Source organism: Spinacia oleracea, chromosome 4 (assembly GCF_020520425.1).
Source record: "Spinacia oleracea cultivar Varoflay chromosome 4, BTI_SOV_V1, whole genome shotgun sequence".
Taxonomy (NCBI): Eukaryota; Viridiplantae; Streptophyta; class Magnoliopsida; order Caryophyllales; family Amaranthaceae; genus Spinacia; species Spinacia oleracea.
This window is the reverse complement of record NC_079490.1, coordinates 172986139-172992829: the sequence shown is the minus strand read 5'-3', so window position 1 is coordinate 172992829 and position 6691 is coordinate 172986139. Positions and strand designations below refer to the sequence as shown.

At 36.3% G+C, this 6691-nt stretch overlaps 1 protein-coding gene across 11 annotated transcripts in view; it reads left to right on the top strand.

Moving 5' to 3' along the window:
* Positions 1 to 233: 233 nt before the first annotated feature.
* LOC110802501 (wax ester synthase/diacylglycerol acyltransferase 10-like) overlaps positions 234 to 6691 on the top strand; it is a 25867-nt gene continuing 19409 nt past the window's right edge. For 4 of the 11 annotated variants that reach the window (XR_008932383.1, XR_008932382.1, XR_008932378.1 and 1 more), the window contains exons 1-5: positions 315 to 472; positions 553 to 596; positions 740 to 808; positions 1901 to 2037; positions 6422 to 6559. The gene's annotated coding sequence lies outside the window, so the exon portion shown is untranslated. Of the gene's footprint in view, positions 473 to 552; positions 597 to 739; positions 809 to 1824; positions 2038 to 5748; positions 6279 to 6421; positions 6560 to 6691 lie in introns of all 11 variants that reach the window. The other 7 variants (XR_008932385.1, XR_008932386.1, XR_008932384.1 and 4 more) reach the window with 7 other exon arrangements.

Genomic DNA, 6691 nt, shown 5'->3' with positions numbered 1-6691 from the left:
TTTGTTGGAGCTAGGGTGGGGATAAATTAATTTTTTCGTCTCAAATCTGCAAATCATGTTTGCTTGGGGGAATTGTGCGCGATTAACCGGACTTGGTAATGATTTTTAAGGGTTACATTTTTACTTTTTAGGACCTGTACTTTTTTTTCACCTTTTAATTACGGAGTATAAACTAACTTTCTGTCAAGTTGACTCAAGTCTAACTCACCCTTAATCACAATCTGTTAAGATGAGAACCTCTCTTATAATGAGAACCTTTAGCAACCGTAGGATTTAGATGGAATGGACGGATAAGATTTAATCTCATGAAATCCGGTTTTCGCCAAAATACATTGACATCTTTCTCTCTCTACTCCCCAAACTATCTCACACTTTCTCTCTCTTCTCTCTTGCTCTTGAAAAGCGACGCGCGGTTTCTGGGCTTTTTGAAAGCCTTCGTTCTTCAAATTCCAGAAATTCGTCCCAAGATTAGGTACAACTTTTCAATCCGAAGTTACAAATTTCGAATACTAATTGTTTGATTTGATTAATTAATTCTAATTTCTTTTGCAGCATTATTTAACTTGAATCTGCAATCATCAAGTTCAAAATTGAAGGTAAATGTTTCTAATTAAGTCCAATTAGATTTTTAGGTTATCAAATTTCGTAAGATTCATCCCGTATTTGATTTGATCTTCGTTCTCAAATTCATTGTTTTTTCTTCTACGGTAATCAGATAAAATTTTGTATCATTTTGTAGATTGAATTTGCTGCGAAATGCCTAAAGACAAGGGCAAGAGTTGCGAGTTCAGTCCAAATTGATTTCTAGGTACTTAAGTTTCTTCAGTTTTCTTCGCAATTAGTTTGAGCTTTGATGCCTAAGAAATGTTTCTGCCATTTCTGTATGTATTTATTAGACTGGAGTTATGATGATACTTCTTGTTCGTTTCTTGAAGAGTCTGAATTTAGATGCATGCCAACTGTTTGAAAAAAAATTCCCACATGACTTGATTTAAGTGAAGTGAAAAAGTAAACTAATATCTCTTAAAAGTTAACTAAATCTCTATTAAAGTAAAATGATAAGTATATCAAGAGGTCAATTGTAGTTATAGGTATGAGGTTGGGTGCAAGAAATTAGTTATTTTCATCCTTCTATCAAGTGTTCTAGACATTATGTAATATGTTGTTAGATGCCTATTAATTGTCACATGACATTTGGGGATCTTAGAAAGGGAAGGCTTTAATCTTGTTCCTAATGTAACCCTGTAAGTGCCCTTAAATTTAGAGCTGTAATTCATATTTCCTTTCTCTAATCTTGTAAGTTGGACAATGCCATAACGTTGGTGCTTATTTGGTGTTGTTGCACTTAGCGATCATCATATGTTATCCGACTCAAAAGTAAAGCAAAAAATGAAAAAGGTATATAGAAATGATTCAGAAGTAAACAAAATATGGTCAGCTTCTGGATGGTGGGTATTGTAGGCCGGGTTAAGCAAGTTGACCAGGGTTGACTTCGTGCTATAAAACAACAAATATGTTAAGGCAAGAGAGCAGAACAGAATCCGAAATGAACGAGTTTAGTAAAAGCTTTTAGCTAAGCAGCAGTTTCCTAATAGTAAACTAAATATGTCTTAAAGTAAACTAAATCTCATTTAAAGTAAACTGAAATTGTAATCCTGTAATTGTATGGCCTTAAATAAAGTAAGGGGTGATTGTCCTATACTTTTTGGAGGATGGGAACCGCATTTAGAAGTAAAATACAAATAATAATATCCTGTCGGAATTGTTAAGTTCTTTGCAATATTTTTCTACTAAGAATTGGGGTATCTTGTCTGTTGGTTTGAGTTTGGCAGTGGTTGTGTTCGGTTTAGAAGGACTGCCTGCTGTGTAGAGCTTCAGTTCTGGTTGTTAGCTGTTGCAGGAAAATAAAGTTGACCTTCTGGTTTGGCTAAGTAGTTACTCTGAGGAAGTATGCCTGATGGGTTCAACTGGTTTGCAGTGGTGTTTTTTTGGTTCTGCAGCGGCTCCTGTTTGTTCAATTCTGTTTTGTTCTTCAAAGTAAGTAAATCATTAGACTCCAAAGTAAATCAATATAGGTTGATGATTATTGGTATTACTTGTTTGCTTAGACTCCTGATACAGATGGTGAGCTTATTAGAATCCATGTCCTATCTTGTATTGAGCAGTTGAGCACGCACTTAACATGAACTAATCATCTATTAAAAATTGTTGTCCTGTTGTCCATTATCACAATTGATTATTGTCGCCATTGCCGTATAGTGCAGTGTAGGAACCAGCAATTTCCAGTGTTGCATTTGGCTTATCATCTCTCATTTTGTACCATTTGTCTTATCATCTCTCAGGTCGATCCACAAGAGTGTATTTCTCATGTTAATTCCACATATATGAATGTCAGGACCAGTCACTCGGTTTGTAAATGGATCAACTCTACTAGATATGCTTAAACCTATTAGCTCAAATGGTAGAGCATTATGTGATGCATAAGGGATGTAGGTTCGATTCCTACATAGGTTGTCTCTAAAAGTAATTTTTTTAAAAAAACTCAAAAGTAAATACAAGAAACTACATAGTAAATAAAAGAAACTCAAAAGTAAATCATAATAACTCAAGTAAATCAAAATATTTTTAATGTACATGTACAACTAGTATACATTAAACTAAAAAAGAAGAGTTATGAATCTTTATTCAAAAGTAAAACACAAAATACAAAAGTAAAGCAAAAAATACAAAAGTAAATAAAACAAGCTTATAAGTAAATGGAATTGTTCCAAAAGTAAATTTAAACTGTTTCCACTTCCATTGTCATCGATTTGATTCAAAGGTAAATATAGTTTATCTCTTTGCTCTAAAATAGGTTGATATAATTTTTCTTTTGTTCAATTCAAAAGTACAAAAAAAAACTCGTAAAAGTAAATAGAATTATTTCAAAAGTAAATCAATTCGCCTCATAAGTAAATTCATTAAGCTGTTTATGAGTTCGCATCGGTTTTTCTTACAAATTTTAGCTACTAAGGCTAGGACAATATGATTTGAGTTGGAATAATAGTTGATGACTAAGATGGTGTGTTGACACTAACCGAAGAGTAACCAAATTGACTAAAAGTAAACTTAATCTCTCTAATAGTAAACTCAATCCCTCTAGGAGTAAATAAAATAAGAATGAAACATTATGCATCAAGTCTACAGCAACTAGCTACTGTTAACAGACTAAACGCGACTGGCTAGCTGATCAAAACAAAAGGTTGCATTATCAGAACAAAAGGCTACATTTGTTCAGTTTCTGTTTCAGGAAGCTGAGTGGGTGTGTTGGAATTGTAGGCTGACTTCATGTTTGCGCATTTGAATAACGCTCTTAGCCAACACACTAAGATAAACCCACGTGGGATTCGAACCCACGTCTTTGCGCTTTTGCACAATGCTCTTCCAATTGAGCTAGTATGATAGTTGTATCTTGGTATCTTGGTATCTTACCATACAGTAGTAATAGTTAGAACACTATCATACACTTTGCATTATGTTCCATTTAAAATGTAGATATATAACTTGTTAAATTAAATAGAATTAGTTCGAAAGTAAGTAATCATCGAGTACAAGGCTGAAGAAACCAGAACAACTAACTGCAGAATATAAACACAAAATGCATAACCAAAAGGAGTAGACTGCAGACCGATAACAACAACGAGAAATTTCAGCTACTGAACAACAGCAGAGCAAGGGTTGTAGTCTTAAATTTGACAACTTCTAGCTTCTGCAAAATCTGGCATGATGGTTTACGTAGTCCAAACGTCTGAGGCGTACTAAAGTATTCACGGATCCACATGCCATCATGGTAGCCTCTACTGCAGCCTCTGTAGTGTAATGGGAAGCTCCCCACCCAACAACTACAACATGGTCCTTCACCTCTTCTACGACCTTCCTTGCATACCCAGCTGCAGTTTTACCAGTTTGAAATGCTGCATCCTTTGCAGCAACCGCCTCCTCTCCCACGTACCTTGCCACAGTCTTTGTGGTGCTTGCAGTAGTATCCTTAGCTTGGAGGACCTTCTCCCCAGTGTACTCCATAGACTTCTATCCTGCAGTCGCGACCGCTTCTTTGGCTTGCTGGGCTTTCTCAGCAGCTGTCTGAACAGTTGGACGACTGTTCTTTGATATGAACTGGGTTGTTACCCCCAACTCCTGCACGAGCTTTTTCCTGAGCCTTGGAACCCAATTCTGATGTCTTAGCTGCTGCTGCCCCTAATCCATGTTTTGCTGCTTCTTTGGCTTCCCATGCTGCCTTTGTTGCTTCTTCCTTTGCTTTTCCACACCTACTTTTTAGCATTACAAAACCCAATTCACAGCTAAAAATTGACAGATAGTAGTCCACAGATAGGGTTACATTAATCATTATGTAGCTTCAACCAAAATCAGCCTATATATTTGGTGACTATTAATCAGACTAATTCATTCCTATCTCCAGGATGAGTTCTCACAATCCACTTCTGCAAATCCATAAAATCAGAACCCTTGTGTGTAAATAATCTCCGGAGATTTGTAACCGAGAGCTCGCTGAAGTTGGCCACTGCAAGATCGGCCTGAACTAAGTCATGCCTGCAAACACTAACGTTAGCAGTTAGCTACTAGACTCAATCTCTAGCTGCAGGAAACGTTGGATTGCATAGGGATTTAACAAACAATTGGATATAGGTGATGGCTTAAGTCTAGGCTTGTAATCCACGAAAATGCATACTTCTGCTAGACTATGCGCAAGTAGAAAACAACTCAACTCAAGTAAATCTATCCAATTCGAGGAAATCAAATGCAGATCCCTAATTCGAGCAAAATCAGAATGAAAAATCAAGTAAAATGCACAGAATTTAAATATAACCAAAAGTAAACACAACAACGAGTAAAAGTAAACACAATATAATCAAAAGTAAACGCATCAACGAGTAAGAGTAAACACAACATAAGCAAAAGTAAACACAAGACCAGAAAAAGTAAACACAACATCAACAAAAGAATAAGAACTAGAAAACTTCATTTAACTTTTTAGAAATAATAATTAGAAGCATAATTACCTGGGCAACGAAAGTAATCGAAAAACAAAACCCAGAATCGAAGGTAGAACAAATATGGTTGAAGTTAGAAGAAGAGAATATGAAAAGGAAGGAGGAGGAGGAGGAGGAGGAGGAGGAGGAGGAGGAGGGGGAGAGAGATAGCGCGTTCACAGGAGAGGAGGAAGGAAGAGAGAGAAAGAAATTCTGAAAATTGGGGGAGTTGGGTTAGGTCATTCAACGCGCATAAGTTACGAATCTACCCTTACTATTTTCGGATTTTCGGGTAGATTTTCAGCCGTTGGATTTGTTTGATCTACGGTTGAGATTAGTTCTCAGTTCTCATCTTAAGGGGTGGTTCTCACCGGATCCTGATTCTATTCTCGTTCTACCTTCGATGCTGGTTTTTGTTTTTCGATTTCTTTTGTTAACCAGGTAATTCTCCTTTTAATTTTTATTTTTGAACAAGTTAAATTAGGTTTTCTAGTTCTTATTCGTTTGTTGATGTTGTGTTTACTTTTTCTGATCTTGTGTTTACTTTAGTTGGTATATTTTGATGTATGGGGATTGTGAGGGTTTCTATTAGTTTTATGTTAACTGCAGTGGAATCTAGATGCATACAATAAACATACGCGAGCTGCACAACTGGTTATCAAATTTTTGTTTATTTGATTGAAAATTGGATCTTAATATTACGAATTTTTTTATTTAGGCAAGCTTAACTTTTCTGGGAACAATTGCTGGTTAATATTGTGGTCTTCATGCCCACAAAAGGTGCCCACTAGCAGTTGGCGTTTGGGAAGAGAGTGGACTTAGGGGGCTTGTGGATAGGCTTTGGCGTTCTTTCTTTGATTTGGTCATTGAGATTTTCCGTGTGTGGGAGTTGGAGATTCAGAGGAGAGTTGTGATATTAAGTTGTGCAATTTGGGGTGCAAGAAACAAAGTAGTTCAATTATCTGCAGGATAAATTAGTGCAGAAGGCCTGATGTTAAGATTGTCTGTAGGATAAATTAGTGCAGAAGGCCTGAAGTTAAGATTGTCTGTAGGATAAATTAGTGCAGAAGGATTTCAACATTGAAGATAAGGCTCATGGTGCTGAAAAGCCAACAGTCATAGTGTTTTATTCAAGTGTGACAAATAATACTTTGGAGATCCGAATTAACTGGGTTGGTAATGGGACAACAAGGATTCCGATCAGGGGAGTTTATGGACCTCTCATTTCAGCTATCTCTGCCAATCCTGGTTAGGGTTGCATCTTTTTGGTTAAGCTCACATGTTTCTTCCTGCATACAGATATACTTACATAATTCGCTTTGATTTATGCTATCAGCCCTGGTTTTATTACTTATTCCATTTGTTCTTATAGTGGTGTGCCTTTTCTGCAGCTTCCAAACGCTACTCCAATGGAAGGAAAAAAGGAATTGTGTATTTCTCTGTAGGATTTGTCTCCTTTTTCTTTATAGTTTTGGCGTTGCTTATTATCTGATGGAAATGCTGCTTCAGAATCAGGACAAGGAAATATGGTAAGGAAAGTTCTGGCTGTCTACCGTAATCATTAAGCATTTGTGTAACCGCATTAATTTTCAAATGACAAAACAGAAGTGTTGTCTGAAAGGGATAGCCTAGGATTGTCAACTCACTGTGATAGTATTTTT